Source organism: Somniosus microcephalus, chromosome 15 (assembly GCF_052327205.1).
Source record: "Somniosus microcephalus isolate GS21.2 chromosome 15, FLI_Smic_1.0, whole genome shotgun sequence".
In the NCBI taxonomy this organism is placed as follows: Eukaryota; Metazoa; Chordata; class Chondrichthyes; order Squaliformes; family Somniosidae; genus Somniosus; species Somniosus microcephalus.
Genome location: NC_141001.1, coordinates 81005842 through 81023234, shown reverse-complemented (window position 1 = coordinate 81023234; position 17393 = coordinate 81005842). Strand labels below are relative to the sequence as shown.

At 47.2% G+C, this 17393-nt stretch overlaps 1 protein-coding gene and 1 long non-coding RNA gene across 4 annotated transcripts in view; both read left to right on the top strand.

The window, feature by feature from the left end:
* The window catches only part of LOC147107057 (leucine-rich repeat-containing protein 4C-like), a 1510012-nt gene that overhangs the window by 1480705 nt on the left and 11914 nt on the right, over positions 1-17393 (top strand). The window lies entirely within an intron of this gene.
* Positions 10110-12296, top strand: LOC147107058 (uncharacterized). Its single transcript, XR_015081078.1, has 2 exons — positions 10110-10688; positions 10829-12296. It is a non-coding gene; the product is annotated as an uncharacterized LOC147107058 (long non-coding RNA).

The following is a 17393-nucleotide window of genomic DNA, read 5'->3' as shown; positions in this document are numbered from 1 at the left end:
CAGAAACCCGACTCCAAGCTGCCTCCGTGGGATTTCGCCGGTGCCGGTTTTGGCGGTCGAGAAATGCTCCCGCCTCCAGCTGGCCATAGTGTTAATTAACTACTGCAAATGCTTTTTAAGGGCTGCTCTAATCCTATTTTGAGAGGCCTTCTTGAATTTACCATCATTTCGGGGTGCTTCACGCAACTTCTGAACCACGCCAGGTAAACCTGGCGGGTTGACTCGTGGGTGGCCTCCTCACTGCTGCAGGTCTAACAAGACCTCGTTTATTGCAGCAAGGCTTACTTGCAGGTGCCAGACCTTGGCTTTAAAAGGTCTCTGAGCACTTTTAGAAGGCCTTCCGAAGTCAGAGGTGCTACAGCTTGACTCCATCAACTGTGGGACCTCCTGGGAAGAACCTCACCCTGCTTACAATGAGTGCTTCCCCAGAGGAGACATCTGCAAGCAGAATGGGAACCATTCATTTCCTTTCACCTTGGACCTCAGATGAGGATGAGGAGGAGGAGGAGGAGGAGCAGGAGGAGGAGCAGCAGGAGGAGGAGGAGCAGCAGGAGGAGGTCAGAGTGCCCATGTTTCAACCAGTGGCAGTGGCAGCACGCGAGCACATGGCTGCCAGAGATGCAAGGGATTAACTTATCATGGCCAGATTTGTATACGTTGGCCAAGTTGGCACATGTCCTTGGCTTCATGCCAGGACTTCATTGACAACGGACATGACTCTCTGGCCTCCTTTCAGTCAGCCTACCAACCTGACAATGCAAGTGTGGCATTGCCCGCAATGTGGAGCTGCCTAAGGCTAAGTAACAGATGGCATAACGCCAACATTTTGGCATCAAATCATGTTAATGCTTTCCAACAGGGATGATATTTCATCAATACACAAAAACAGTCTCCTAATCTGCACACAGATCTGGAGGTTATATCCCTTGCCAGCTGTACCCACACAGCCTTGGTTTCTTTGGCAGGCCTCTTCCTCCGAGATGAGTGGAAGAGCACCTCCATGCTAGCTGTCACCCCCTCCAACAACATTTGCAGTGCCTCATCCGAGAGCCTTGGGTAGACCCTTGCCTTGGAATTGGACATAGTGGTTTCTCAAAAGTTGTTGGAGGTGGTGTAGGAGTCGCAAAAATGCTGTGGAATGAACCAAGGGAGCAAGAAGCCATAAAATCAGACTGGAAAAGTGCTGTCAACAGAGGCGAGTTTCAGTCCCAAAACACTAATTGAGCAAGGGCATCCCACACCTCTGAAATCAAGTGGACAATCATGGGAAAATCGCAAATTTTTGAAAACTATCAGTGGAGGCAAGTTTCTGACACACTCAAGCCGAAACCCGCCTTCATCTCGCCTCCAGTGAGAAAATCGCCCCCTTTGCCTCTATTTATGAAGCCCAGTATACCGTATGCTTTTTTAATCGCTTTCTCAACCTGTCCTTCCACCTTCAACGATTTGTGCACATGTACCCCCAGGTCTCCCTGTTCATGCACTCCCTTTAGGATTGTACCCTTTAGTTTATAGTGCCTCTCCTTGTTCTTCCTACCAAAATGTATCACTTTGTACTTTTCTGCGTTAAATTTAATCTGCTACGTGTCCGCCCATTTCACCAGCCTGTCTATGTCTTCTTGAAGTCTATCACTATCCTCCTCACTGTTCACTATACCTCCGACTTTTGTGTCATCTGCAAATTTTGAAATTGTGCCCTGTACACCCAAGTCCAAGTCATTAATATATATCAAGAAAAGCAGTGGTCCTAGAACTGACCCCTGGGCAATACCACTGTATACCTTCCTCTAGTCCGAAAAACAACCGTTCGCTACTACTCTTTGTTTCCTGTCACTTAGCCAATTTCATATGCATGCTGTCACTGTCTCTTTTATTCCATGGGTTTCAACTTTGCTGGCAAGCCTATTATGTGGCACTTTATCAAATGCCTTTTAGAAGGCCATATACACCACGTCAACCGCATTGCCCTCGCCAACCCTCTCTGTTACCTCATCAAAAAGCTCAATCAAGTTAGTTAAACATGATTTGCCTTTAACAAATCTGTGCTGGCTTTCCTTAATTAATCCACACTTGTCCAAGTGACTGTTAACTTTGTCCCTGATTATCATTTCCATGTGAGGGGTCTATAAATGCTGTTCCCGGCATAGTGATTAATGTGGCCAAAACACCTTGGGGTTTGTTGCACCTACATTTGTTGCCCCATAAGAGCTTTTTTCCCTTCTTTCAGTTACACAGCATATTTGGAATGCCCATAAAAATACCTATCCTCACGCTATGTCAAAGCCAACAACAACCACAAATAATAGAACAAACTGATGGTGGGATAAAAGAAATGCAAAAATGAAGGACTACCCAGCAAAGATCAATGAATGTATGAAACATAAAATGCAGCAAAGGGTACATCAAAACCCCAAGAAAAAATTATTTGGTGGAAAGCTGACTTCTCTTCTAGAAGCTGGCTTTAACAGGTCAGATCCTGGGATTCTGTGTGCCCAATTTTTATCGGCAAGGCTTGTGCTGTGGGTGGAACTTCACTGAGAGACATAAAAGTTGACATAGGACCTTGTCCAGGTAATTTAACTATTTGTATGAAGCCCACACGTTTCTGCCTTTTAAATCAACTGTAAGAAAACTGGATATTCTTGTGGAGCCTCACAAAATAGGCTGCATATTCTTATCTTCCCCCATAAAAATACCAGCCACAGTACACTCTTGAAATATCCTGCCGCATACCATTGACTCTTTAGTTCTGAGGAATCGATTCTGAATGGCGTTGTTTTCAGTGTAAGTTGTAGGAATTAATTAATAGAAGAAAGAACGAACTTACATTTTTATATAATACCTTGCATATCCTTGGGACTTCTGAAAGTGCTTCATGGTAAATGGATTACTTTTAGAAGTGTGGTCGCTGTTGTTACATAGGCAAATACGGCAACCAATTTATGCACAGCAAAGCCCCACAAATAGCAATGAGGTAAATGACCAGTGAATCTGCTTTGGTGGTGTTGATTGAGGGATAAATGTTGACCAAGACATGGAAAAACTCCTCTGCTCCTCTTCCAGTAGTGCCGTGGGATATGTTATGTCCACAGGAAGATGGGATCTTGGTTTAATGTTTCATCTGAAAGGCATCACATTCTGATAATGCAACACCCCTGCTCTGGGACAGGAGCACATATTCTAGTCCAAAACTGTATTGAAGTTTTGGACTAAAATATGTGCTCCAGTCCCAGAGCGGGGTTTAATACCAGAATTTTCTGACTCGGAGGCAAGAGTACTACTGCTGAGTCAATTTGACAATAGACTCCTGGTGGGCTTTTGGTAAGGATCAGTGGACATTTGAATGTCATTCGGCAAGAACATCACAAAAGTTATAGAGTTCCTAAATTTTTCTAATCTTTCTCCGTATATTTTTGAGTTGTCGCATTAGATTTTGATACTATTTATTGATCAGTCTAGTAGGTATATTGCAATTTGTTATGACATTTCTGGCTAATTGGGACTGTCTTAACCTAATGCCAATACTATGCCTTCACTCTCTTGTTAAGCGGGAGTCACAGTCCAAACAGATTAAAGCACCCAGTGCTGTGCCCTAACAATATGCTCAAAACCCAAGCTTTGCAGTGCCAGTGTGATTTTATGTTAATTTTCCACACACACCCTTTTCATGGGTGTCCCAATGTTGTTACCAATTCAAAGCCTCAAAGATGGCTTTCATGTCTCTGACAGGTGCTCCTTAATGCAGGCTCAAAAATCAGCATGAATCAGATTTCTCTTTTACTGAATTAACCCCTCAATGCAACGTTTCAGGTCGATGATGAACCCGAATGAAAGGACAGCGGCCTGAAACATTAACTCTGCTCCTCTCTCCACAGAAGCGGCCTGACCTGCTGAGTGCTTTCTAGCACTTTCTGTTTTTATTTCCGATTTCTAGAATATGCAGTATTTTGCTTTTGTAATAATAATAGCCTCAGCTGCCAACAAGTGTATTACACCTTGAAACTAATGCCCAGTCATTTTTTGTACTTCATAGTTTCTAAAGTTTCTTTTTTTAAATTGGGGTGCTTTACCATTCACATCTTGTCACTCGATCTTTCATTGACACCACCAGTTTTCTCCTTAGTGACCCCATTATTCCCAAGGGTTTTGCTGTGCAACTTTGTATTTTTGTCTGGCTGAGCTGTATTTTTTCATGAGATTATAATGATAGACCAGACTTATGATTGCACGGCTGTTATGAGCAAGTTTTATTTTACTAGGATATCTTAATAACTCAAAAGGAAATGGAGGTGAAGGGTGATTTTACACCACATTTTGAGAGAAGGAATTTGCTGTGTAAAGGCCTGGGACAACTCAATATGGAGTAAAGCTTTACTATTATTAAGTGGGTTGGTAAAAAGACAGTAAAGTTTAACCAAGGGTGAAAAACAGAATAAAGCAGGGAAAGTGCTTTACTCCGGCATACTATGACTTCACACTCAGAGCGTCAGCGGCGGCGGCGGGAGAAATCTCGGTGGCGGCAGGGATATAAAAAGGCCCCAGAGGCTCAGGTAGGCCTCAGTGCGTCAGTGGCGGCGGCGGGAGGAATCTCGGTGGCGGCGGTGATATAAAAAGGCCCCAGAGGCTCAGGTAGGCCTCAGAGCATCAGCGGCGGCGGCAGGAGGAATCTCGGCAGCAGCAGGGATATTAAAAGGCCCCAGAGACCAGGTAGGCCTCAGAGCATCAGTGGCGGCGGCGGAGGAAATGTCGTCGGCGACGGTGATATAAAAAGGCCCCAGAGACCAGGTAGGCCTCAGAGCGTCAGCGGCAGCGGCGGAGGAAATGTCGTCGGCGGCGGTGATATAAAAAGGCCCCAGAGACCAGGTAGGCCTCAGAGCGTACTAATCTCCAATCTCAGAGAGGGAGAGAAGTAAAAAATAATCGAAGTGTGACGTCACCAGAAAGCAGGTAAGTAATTGGTTGGTGAGTATTTCTCTCTTTATAAACTGTAACTCTGTGGTTTATAGTTTCTAAGGTCCCTGTAGTGTAGCGGGGACTGTTTATAAACCAGGGTCCTTAAATATACCATTTAACTGTAGTGTAATTGGTGGGATTGATTTGATTTAATTTAATTTCAATTAATTAAAGGGTATGTCATGGCAGGACAGCCCGGTGCCGTGGTATGCTCCTCCTGCGCTATGTGGGGACTCAGGAACACTTCCTGTGTCCCTAACAACTATGTGCGCAGGAAGTGTATCCAACTGCAGCTACTGGCATACCGCATTGCGGTGCTGGAGCTGCGATTGGATACATATTGGACATTCGCGAGGCTGAGGACGTTGTGGATAACACGTTTGATCAGTTGGTCACACCGCAGGCAAAGGTTGGACAGGCAGAAAGGGAATGAGTGACCAACAGACAGAGTACTAGGCACAGGCAGATAGTGCAGGGGTCCCCTGTGGACATCCCCCTCTCAAACAGATACACCACTTTAAGTACTGTTGGGGGGGATGGCTTATCAGAGGAAGGCAGCAGCAGCCAATTTCCTGGTACCAGGGGTGGCTCTGCTGCACAGGACGGGAGAAAAAAGAGGGATAGAGCTATAGTAATAGGGGATTCTATTGTAAGGGGAATAGATAGGCGTTTCTGCGGCCGCAAACAAGACTCCAGGATGGGGTGTTGCCTCCCTGGTGCAAGGGTCAAGGATGTCTCAGAGCAGCTGCAGAAAATCTTGGAAGGGGAGGGTGAACAGCCAGTTGTCATGGTGCATATAGGTACCAACGATATAGGTAAAAAGCGGGATGAGATCCTAAAAGCTGAATATAGGGAGTTAGGAGGTAAATTAAAAAATAGGACCTCAAAGGTAGTAATCTCAGGATTGCTACCAGTGCTACGTGCTAGTCAGAGTAGAAATAGAAGGATATTTCATATGAATACGTGGCTAGAGGAATGGTGCAAGGGGGAGGGATTCAAATTCCTGGGACATTGGAACCGGTTCTGGGAGGGTGGGACCATTTCAAACTGGATGGTTTGCACCTGGGCAGGGCCGGGACCGATGCCCTAGGGGGAGTGTTTGCTAGTGCCCTGGGGGAGGGTTTAAACTAAAATGGCAGGGGGTTGGGAACCTGAGCAGGGGGACAGAGGAAAGGGAAACAAGGATAAAAGCAAAAAATAGGAAGGAGAAAAACAAAAGTGGCAGTCAGAGAAATCAACGGTTTAAATCAAACATGGCCACAGTAAATAATAATTCTAATAGGTCTAAGAGCATTAAGAAAACAAGCCTGAAGGCTTTGGCCTAGAAATTGGGTATAGCCCCGCTTGAGGCGTTAGAACTGGCGCTGCGCAAAGTTTATAGCCAGACGAAACTTATCGCTGCCTGGCGAGATATTGGGTTGCATCACCCCCAAAGGGGATTGAGGCGCGAACTCAGACGTTGCACGGGGCCCCTAAGGCGCAAAAGTTCAGGCGCTACCCAATATCGGCGCGGACGGGCGCAGCGCAGGTGATCTCAATTATCGGAAACCACGAGACTTCCAGGCGCCAGCCGGCTCTTAAAGGGGTGGGTCAGTCAGCCTGAGCTGCTACACTCAACGCCCTGTAGGCCTCAGAATCGGCGCTCGCCCTTCTCTGGCGCAATAAACTTGGTGAGGATGGAGAAGGTGAGACAGAGAGCAGAGCGCTTCAGCACTGAGGCTCTGGACCAGTTGGTGTCTGCAGTTGAGCGCCATCGAGATGTTCTGTATCCTGACAATGGCAAGAGGCCAAATCAAAAGGCTTACCGGTGATCTTGGAGGGAGGTTTCTCAGAGGGTCAACTCCAACAGCATGGCGACCATGACCCCTGTTCAGTGCAGGAAGAAATTCAACGACCTCACTCGGGTCGTTAGGGTGAGTGTTGGTTATGCAAACTTCTGATTCCCTCCACCTGCACCTAACTTCGAGGACCCTGTTGCCATGGTGCCCCAATGGCCATCTGTCAGCAAGCACCCATGGCCCTTTCTGGGCACACACATGGACATTTCAAACAAGGCCACATGTAAGGGCCCTTGCACCATGGGGGGCATGAGATGATCTCTCAAGGCCACATGTAAGGGCCCTTGCACCATGGGGGGCATGAGATGATCTCTCAAGGCATCATGTAAGGGCCCTTGCTCCATGGGGGGCATGAGATGATCTCTCAAGGCCTCATGTAAGGGCTCTTGCACCATGGGGGGCATGAGATGATCTCTCAAGGCATTATGTAAGGGCCCTTGCACCATGGGGGGCATGAGATGATCTCTCAAGGCCACATGTAAGGGCCCTTGCACCATGGGGAGCATGAGATGATCTCTCAAGGCATCATGTAAGGGCCCTTGCTCCATGGGGGGCATGAGATGATCTCTCAAGGCCTCATGTAAGGGCTCTTGCACCATGGGGGGCATGAGATGATCTCTCAAGGCATTATGAAGGCTTTGTATCTTAATGCTAGAAGCATTAGGAACAAGGTGGATGAATTAGTTGTGGAAATAGAGGTAAACAAGTATGATTTGTTTGGGATTACAGAAACGTGGCTGCAGGGTGGGCAAGGCTGGGAACTTAACATCCAGGGATATACAATATTTAGGAAGGATCGGCAAAAAGGTAGGGGAGGTGGGGTAGCATTGCTGGTAAAGGAGGGGATTAATGCAATGGAAAGGAAGGATATTAACTCGGATGAAACGGAATCTGTATGGGTAGAAATGAGAAATAGCAAGGGGAGAAAAACGTTAGTGGGTGTGATATATAGGCCTCCAAATAGTAATATGGAGGTGAGGGAAGGCATAAAAAGGGAAATTAGAGAAGCGTGCGATAAGAGCACAGCTGTCATCATGGGTGACTTTAATTTACATATTGATTGGACTACCCAAATTAGTAAAAATTCTGAGGAGGAGGAATTCCTGGAATGTTTTCGGGACGGTTATCTGGACCAATATGTCGAGGAGCCGACTCGAGATCAGGCCATTTTAGACTGGGTATTGTGCAATGAGAAGGGACTTATCACCAATCTTCTTGTACGAGGCCCCTTGGGTCAGAGCGATCATAATATGATCGAGCTCTCAGTCGAGATGGAGAGTGAGGAAATTGAATCAGAGACTAAGGTCCAGAACTTAAATAAAGGGAATTACGAGGGTATGAGACGGGAATTGGGTAAGATTGATTGGGTGGTGTTTCTGGGGGGATTGACAGTGGATAGACAATGGCAAGCATTCAAAGATAGAATGGAAGAATTCCAGAACATGTTTATACCGGTTTGGCATAAAAATAAACCTAAAAAGGTGACTCAACCGTGGATAACGAGGGAAATTAGGGACAGCATAAAATCAAAAAAAAGGGCATATCAACTGGCAAAAAAAAGCACCAGACCGGAAGATTGGGGGCAGTACAGGATACAGCAGAAGAGGACAAAGGGATTAATCAGGAAGGGGAAAATAGAATACGAAAGTAAACTTGCAGCAAAAATAAAGACAGACTGCAAAAGCTTTTATCGGTATATCAGGAGGAAAAGACTGGTAAAATCCCAAGTCGGTCCCCTGCAGTCCGATTCGGGAGAATATATAATGGAGAATAAGGAAATGGCAGACCAATTAAACTCATACTTTGGTTCTGTATTCACAAAGGAGGACACAAATAACCTCCCAGGAATATCGGCAAACATAGGGACTAATGAGAGGGAGGAGCTGACAGAAATTAGTATCTCTAGGGATATGGTGTTGGGTAAGTTGAGGGGACTGAAGGCCGACAAATCCCCGGGGCCTGATAAACTACATCCTAGGGTACTTAAGGAGGTGGCCCTGGAGATAGCAGATGCTCTAAGGATCATCTTCCGGAACTCCATTGACTCGGGAACAGTACCCGTGGATTGGAGGGTAGCTAATGTTACCCCAATATTTAAAAAGGGGGGTAGAGAGAAAGCAGGGAATTATAGACCAGTAAGCCTTACATCGGTTGTGGGCAAAATGCTAGAGTCCATTATTAAGGATAAAATAGCGGAGCACTTGACAAATGGGGAAAGGATCGGACAGAGTCAACATGGATTTACAAAGGGTAAATCGTGTTTGACTAATCTGCTGGAATTTTTTGAGGAAGTAACTGGTAAAATAGATGGGGGAGAGCCAGTGGATGTGGTGTACCTTGACTTCCAGAAAGCCTTCGATAAGGTTCCACACAAAAGATTGTCATGCAAAATTAAGGCTCATGGGATTGGGGGCAAAGTATTAACGTGGATAGAGAACTGGCTGGCGGATAGAAAACAGAGAGTTGGAATAAACGGCTCGTTTTCAGAGTGGCAGGCAGTGACCAGCGGGGTGCCGCAAGGATCTGTCCTGGGACCCCAGCTGTTCACAATATATATAAATGATCTGGATCAGGGAATTGGATGCAATATTTCCAAATTCGCTGACGACACTAAACTAGGAGGAGGGGTGGGCTCTGATGAGGATGTCAGGAGGCTACAGTGCTATTTGGACAGGTTGGGGGAATGGGCGGATACGTGGCAGATGCACTATAATGTGGATAAATGCGAGGTTATCCACTTTGGGGGTAAAAACAGGAGGGTAGATTATTATCTAAATGGCAATAGATTGGGAGATGGGGAAGTGCAGAGGGACCTGGGTGTTCTTGTGCACCAGTCACTGAAGGAGAGCATGCAGGTGCAACAGGCGATTAAGAAGGCAAATGGTATGTTGGCCTTCATATCAAGGGGGTTCGAGTATAGGAATAGGGATACCTTACTACAGCTGTACAAGGTGCTGGTGAGACCGCATCTGGAGTATTGTGTACAGTTTTGGTCGCCCCATCTGCGGAAGGATGTTCTTGCCATGGAAAGAGTGCAACGGCGATTCACCAGGCTGATACCTGGAATGGCGGGAATGACCTACGAAGAGAGATTAAATAGTTTGGGCTTGTACTCACTGGAGTTTAGAAGATTGAGAGGGGATCTCATCGAAACATATAAAATTATGGCAGGCCTGGACAGGCTGAATTCAGAGAGAATGTTTCCAATGGCCAGGGAGCACAGAACCAGGGGCCACAGTCTAAAAATAGCGGGCAAATCATTTAAAACAGAGATGAGGAAGAATTTCTTCACTCAAAGAGTGGTGAGCCTGTGGAATTCCCTGCCACAGAGGGCTGTGAAGGCTAATTCAATAAATATTTTCAAGAGAGAATTGGATATATTTCTGAAGGCTAAGGGGATTAAGGGTTACGGAGAAAAGGCGGGGACGGGGTACTGAACTGGTAAGATCAGCTATGATCTCAGACGAGGATCAGCCATGATCTCATTGAATGGCGGAGCAGGCTCGAAGGGCCGAATGGCCTACTCCTGTTCCTATCTCTATGTTACTATGTAAGGGCCCTTGCACCATGGGGGGCATGAGATGATCTCTCAAGGCCTCATGTAAAGGCTCTTGCACCATGGGGGGCATGAGATGATCTCTCAAGGCATCATGTAAGGGCTGTTGCACCATGGGGGGCATGAGATGATCTCTCAAGGCATCATGTTACAGAACTTCCCCTTCTTTCCCCTGCAGTCCAAGCTGGCGACGATGCGAAAGGAGCAGCGTCGAACCGATGGCGGACCTCCACAAGTGGTCACTCTCACGGATCTCGAGGAGAGAGTGCACCAGATTCTTGGAGGACGTCTGTCTGGTCCTGTTACCACTGCAGCTGCCGACCCCATTCTCGACAGCGAGGGTAAGGCTCTCACCTTTTGCAGCTGTCTCCTTCCACTTGGTCCCCCCGCCAGCATGCTTCCTCAGTGTGCCGCAATCTGCCATGCGTTTCCGCCAACCTGTCCTTTTGCTAAAGCCACTCTTCCACCTCCCTGCTTTCAGATGATGCATCACCAACTGGGGCTCCACGCCCTGAAGCTGCCAGTGCCAGTGCCTCCAGAGGCGAGGATCAGGAGGAAGCCGGACCATCCGTTCCAATCTCAGGGGAGCATACACATGCACAGACTGGGGATAGTAGTTCCCTGGAGGGGAGCAGGGGGGCTCTGAGGATCAGGCAGTTGCCGGAACAAGCGGCATGCAGCAACGCAAGGGGGGTAGGCAAGTTCAGCCACCATCTCCCCGGAGGGCAAGGCAGGTAGTGATGACTGCTGCACAGAGTGCAGAGGAGGTGCGTCGCCTGGCTGAAATGAGCACCCAGGCCCGGCTCAGGCACACTGAGCTGATGGCTGCAGTGGGGAGGATGCCTCAGTCAATAGATACACTGGCAAAGAGTGTGTTGGACTTCGGGGCAACAATGGAGAGGACTCTCCAGGGCTTCGGGGCAACAATGGACAGGACTCTCCAGGGCTTCGGGGCAACAATGGACAGGTCTGTCGAGGGCTTCGGGCCAACAATGGAGCGGACTGTCCAGGGCTTCGGGGCAATGGAGAGGTCTATCGAGGGCTTTGGCCCAACAATGGAGAGGACTGTCCAGGGCTTCGAGGCCGCTATGGAAAGGACTGTTCAGGGCTTCGGACAATCCCTGGAAAGGTCTGTCCAGGGCTTGTCCAAGGCAGTGGAGCGGTCGGCACCGGCCTTGTCCGAAGCAATGGAAAGAACTGTCCAGGGCTTCTCTGAAGCACTGGCACCTGGCTCACAGGTCCTCACTGCTGCCACGCAGTCACTTGCCGGCCTCGTCCACACCCAGATTGAGGCAACATGAACTCTCACTGCAGCCACCCTATCTGCATCAGCTAGGATCACCCCAGGCCCTTCCAGTCCCATACAAGGCCAGGAATCAGTGGAGCATGCGATTGTGGCGGATGAGCCGAGCCGGTCCCCTCAGAGAGCCAGTGTGTCGTCCGACAATGGTGCAGGTGTCCTCTCTCGGCAGGTGACCATTCCACATGCCAGCGTTGGCACGTCTGCAGTGCAGCTGCCACCACCTGCAGTGCACACTGCTTCCAGCCATGCTCAAATCAAGCATCCTGCGTCCGCACCCTCCAAGCCCTGAGGTCGGCCAGGCCGTCCCTCAGGGGCTTCTGCGCTTCCAGACAGTCAGCAGGCGTCCCCCAGCCTTCACCCCGGCACTGGGGTTCAATTACATAGGAGCAGCAGGGAGGGAAGGGGCCGAGCGCGAAAGAGAAATCGTTCTCCATCAAGGGGCCAGCAGTAGAGGGAGGTGCTGAGACGTTTCTTTGGCCTAAATCAAGGAGACCCTCACCTGTTGGGATTGTTGGAAATGGTTTGTTTAGTTTTGCGGCTTTGCCGAAGAGTTAACTGTTATTTTGTTAGTTATGGTTTCTGTTGACATGACGTTGTTTTGCTGTAATGAAAGACTTTTGTGACAATAAAGAGAAGTTTAAATGTGCTATGGTGTACGTGACTAATTGCAGTGAAGCTGGCCTTCAGAGGCTTTCAAACATCCAAAGTGCGCAGCAGTTAAGACACTCCTCATTCAGCCAGAGGGGCCTCGAGACGAGTCCTCATGAGCCTGTGACGGATGGCCCTTCCACTTTCAGGAGCCCTTCCATCTTCCTCCTCCTCCTCCTCCTCCTCCTCGTCTGCATGCTCCTCCTCCTCCGCCTGCTTCTCCAGGGTCAAAGGGAAGGTGATGAATTGACGCCTTCACCTATAAAGGGCAGCTATAACTTGCCGGATGCAGCAGTGGACTGCAACCTGAGAGATAATCGCGATGTCCCCAATGGCTCACTGAAAGGATCCGTTGCCATAAAAATTGAGGCCAACAGTCAATTTAGCGGCCACCGACAGAGAGGTCATGCACCGTAGACGTGGCTGCAGATCCTCAGCAAGCAGGTGGCACAGCTCAGTAACAACGTCCATCCCGAATCTGAGCCTTCGCACACACTGCTCCTCCGACATGTCAAGGTATGACACCTGCTGCCTAAAGACCCTCGTAGCATACCCTCGGATTGGCCGACCTCCATTGCCCCTCCTCCTTCTGGCCAATCCTGGCCCTCTCTCTCGCCGTCTCTCTGCCCCTTCATAGTGTTCGGCCATGAGGCCGTCATCCTCCAAAGCATCTCCCATTCCGATGCCAGTTGGTCAAAAGGCTGTTAGGCCTAGTGCTCCAACTGCTCCAGACAGGTTTGAGGGTCCCAAGTACTCTAATGCTAAATTCCAAAAACTCTGCTCCACAGTAGCTCACCAACTCTCTCCACCAACGATCACAATGAACAGGCCAAGTGGCTGAAGCTTCTGTACTAGAGCTGTCCCCTTTAAATAGCGCCCCCCGACTCCAAGAAGGGCCTGCTAACGCTCCTTCGAACTGTCACTAATAGCGCTAGGCGTAAAGGCTCAATGCGCCACCCAATATCCGCTCAGGCACCCCTAAAAGGCATTGCACAATGAAATGACGTCATGATCTGCTTGCGCTCGCGGACGCGCGCAAACACTTAGCGCAGGCGTTAAATGTATAGTCAATATGGGAGTTGTCACTATCTTCATTGCGCCCACCCCAACATTAGGTAACACCCCAATTCTCAGTCTCTTTAGGCGCTAACCGCTGGCGCAAACAATCGAATTTCTAGGCCTTTGTGTCTTAATGCGAGGAGCATTCGTAATAAGGTGGATGAATTAGCTGCGCAAATAGAGGTAAACAAATATGATTTGATTGGGATTACGGAAACATGGCTCCAGGGTGGCCAAGGCTGGGATTCAACATCCAGGGGTATTCAGTATTCAGGAAAGATAGGCTAAAAGGAAAGGGAGGTGGGGTAGCATTGCTGGTTAAAGAAGGGATTAACACAATTGTAAGGAAGGATATTAACTCTGATGATGTGGAATCTGTATGGGTAGAACTGAGAAATACCAAGGGGCAGAAAACGTTAGTGGGAGTGGTATATAGACCTCCAAGCAGTAATGCGGAGGTTGGGGATGGCATTAAAAGGGAAATTAGAGAAGCGTGCAATAAGGGCACAGCAGTCATCATGGGTGACTTTAATCTACATATAGATTGGGCTAACCAAATTAGTAACAATACTGTGGAGGAGGAATTCCTGGAGTGTTTACGGGATGGTTTCCTGGACCAATATGTTGAGGAACCAACCAGAGATCAGGCCATCTTAGACTGGGTATTATGTAACGAGAAAGGATTAATTAGCAATCTTGTTGTACGAGGCCCCTTGGGTTGGAGCGATCATAATATGATCGAACTATTCATTAAGATGGAGAATGAAGTAGTTGACTCAGGGACTAGGGTCCTAAATTTAAATAAAGGAAACTACGATGGTCTGAGGTGCGAGTTGGGTAGGATTGATTGGGGAATGTCACTCAAAGGGTTGATGGTGGAGAGGCAATGGCAAACATTCAAAGACCGCATGGATGAACTACAGAATTTGTTCATCCCAGTTTGGCATAAAAATAAAACAAAAAAGGTGACTCAACCGTGGCTAAGAAGGGAAATTAGGAATAGCAAAAGATCCAAGGAGAGGGCATATAAATTGGCCAGAAAAAGCAGTAAACCTGAGGATTGGGAGCAGTTTAGGATTCAACAAAGGAGGACAAAGGGATTAATTAAGAGGGGGGAAATAGAATATGAGAGTAAGCTTGCATGGAACATAAAAACTGACTGTAAAAGCTTTTATAGATATGTGAAGAGAAAAAGATTGGTGAAGTCAGAATCAGGGGAATTTATAATGGGGAACAAAGAAATGGCAGGCCAATTAAATACATATTTTGGTTCTGTCTTCACAAAGGAGGACACAAATAACCTCCCAGAGATGTCGGGGACCATAGGGTCTGATGAAAGGGAGGAACTGAAAGAAATCAGTATTTGTAGGGAAATGGTGTTCGAGAAATTGATGGGATTGAAGGCCGATAAATCCCCAGGGCCTGATAATCTACATCCTAGGGTACTTAAGGAAGTGGCCCTAGAAGTAGTAGATGCATTGCTGATCATCTTCCAACATTCGATGGAATCGGGAACAGTACCCATGGATTGGAGGGTAGTTAATGTTACTCCACTATTCAAAAAAGGTGGCAGAGAAAACAGAGAATTACAGACCGGTAAGCCTGACATCGGTAGTGGGGAAAATGCTAGAGTCCATTATAAAAGATGTAATAGCAGAGCACTTGGAAAACCGTGACAGGATCGGACAAAGTCAACATGGATTTACAAAAGGTAAATCATGCTTGACTAATCTACTGGAATTTTTTGAGGATGTAACAGGTAAAATAGATAAGGGAGAGCCAGTGGATGTGGTGTATTTGGGCTTTCAGAAGGCTTTCAATAAGGTCCCGCATAAGAGATTAGCGTGTAAAGTTAAGGCACATGGGATTGGGGGCAAGGTATTGACTTGGATAGAGAACTGGTCGGCAGACAGAAAGCAAAGAGTTGGAATAAACGGGTCTTTTTCCAAGTGGCAGGCAGTGACTAGTGGGGTACCGCAGGGATCGGTCCTTGGACCCCAGCTATTCACAATATATATTAATGATCTAGACAAGGGAACTAGATGTAATATCTCCAAATTTGCAGATGACACAAAGCTGGGTGGGCGTGTGTGCTGTGAGAAGAATGCCGAGAAACTCCAGGATGATTTGGACAGGTTGGGTGATTGGGCAAAAGCATGGCAGAATATAACGTGGTTAAATGTGAGGTTATCCACTTTGGTGGCAAAAGCAGGAAGGCAGATTATTATCTGAATGGCAATAGATTGGGAGAAGGGGAAGTGTAACGAGACCTGGGTGTCCTTGTGCACCAGTCGCTGAAGGTAAGCTTGCAGGTGCAGCAGGCGGTTAAGAAGGCAAATGGTATGTTGGCCTTCGTAGCGAGAGGGTTTGAGTACAGGAACAAGGATGTCTTGCTGCAGTTATACAGGGCCTTGGTGAGACCACATCTTGAGTATTGTGTGCAGTTTTGGTCGCCTTATCTGAGGAAGGATGTTCTTGCCATGGAAGGAGTTCAGTGAAGATTCACCAGGCTGATACCTGGGATGGCAAGAATGACGTATGAGGAGAGATTGGGTCGATTGGGCTTGTACTCGCTGGAGTTTAGAAGAATGAGAGGGGATCTCATTGAAACTTATAAAATTCTGACAGGGCATGACAGACTAGATGCAGGAAGGATGTTCCCGATAGTCGGGGAGTCCAGAACCAGGGGTCACAGTCTAAGGATAAGGGTTAGGCCATTTAGGACAGAAATGAGGAGGAATTTCTTCACCCAGAGAGTGGTGAACCTGTGGAATTCTCTACCGCAGAAGGCAGTAGAGGCCAATACATTAAATATATTCAAGAAGGAGTTGGATATATTTCTTAAGGCTAAAGGGATCAAGGGGTATGGGGAAAAAGCAGGGACCGGGTACTGAATTTGGATGATCAGCCATGATCGCATTGAATGGTGGAGCAGGCTCGAGGGACCGAATGGCCTACTCCTGCTCCTATCTTCTATGTTTCTATTGCAGCAGTACTAACACAATGGAGAAGGAATTGCTCTAGTCCCTATATTTATATATATATATAGAAACATCATAAATGCTTTGAAAAGAATGGGTTATCAATGTCACTAGACATAGTGGCCATAGCAGTTCCTCAGGACTTTACAATGCACTGATGAGTAACAGTGATCATGTACAAAAACTAACTTGTCCTCATGTCCTGGGTTAAAGCATTTGCCTATGTGTATGCAGTTTAAGCTTTGCGGTTGGCAGGAACCTGGCTGAGCTCCTCAATACTGACAGTGGAGTGGAGGCTGAGGAGTAACCTGACTTAGATATTTCATGATACCAGCTTTATCACCCTTACTGATGCCAATGTAGCTAATAAATTCTGCTACTCTGACTCCAACAGGGAACTTTCTTTGTCTGATTGTGAATTGGTGGCTGAGGAGAATGTGTAATGCCCAAGCTTGGAAAAAAAGCTCATGCCATTCTATTGGTGACACCATTTAATTCCGAGTTCTGCTAAGTGACAAGTTGAGAGCTCATTGAAAATGTAGTTCCTGCAGTGCACGTTGCCGCATTGACCCTGTTAACTGTCTGCATGGAGTTGTTTTTCTAAAATAGGTTTCATTTGACAAAATATTTTTAGCTCACCGGGCAGACAAAACTAATTTAAATTTCAAGCAAATCCCTCTGCTGAAATTAATTTTTTATCTAGCAGTCAGATGTTCCCCAAGGTAACACATCATTATTAAACTGACAATTCTTTTATGGGCTCTGCCTTACATTTAATAAAAGTCTCAGCATTTGTAAATGAATGACGAAAGAAAACCTTATACACAGGGCCTGATAGCCAGCTGAGAAGTACAATTCTCACACTTGCACCACGAAAAAGCCTGCTATAACTATAGAAGTCGCCAAGATATGACTTCCTCTCCGCAGTATTTGTAACCAAAAAAAGCCAATTTATGAAGAATGCCCTCGTGATATCACCACACAAAATGTACAGAAGAAATTTCACCCCCCCTCCCTCACCCCCAAAGGTGGTGATGTTATTGCCCGAGCTACAT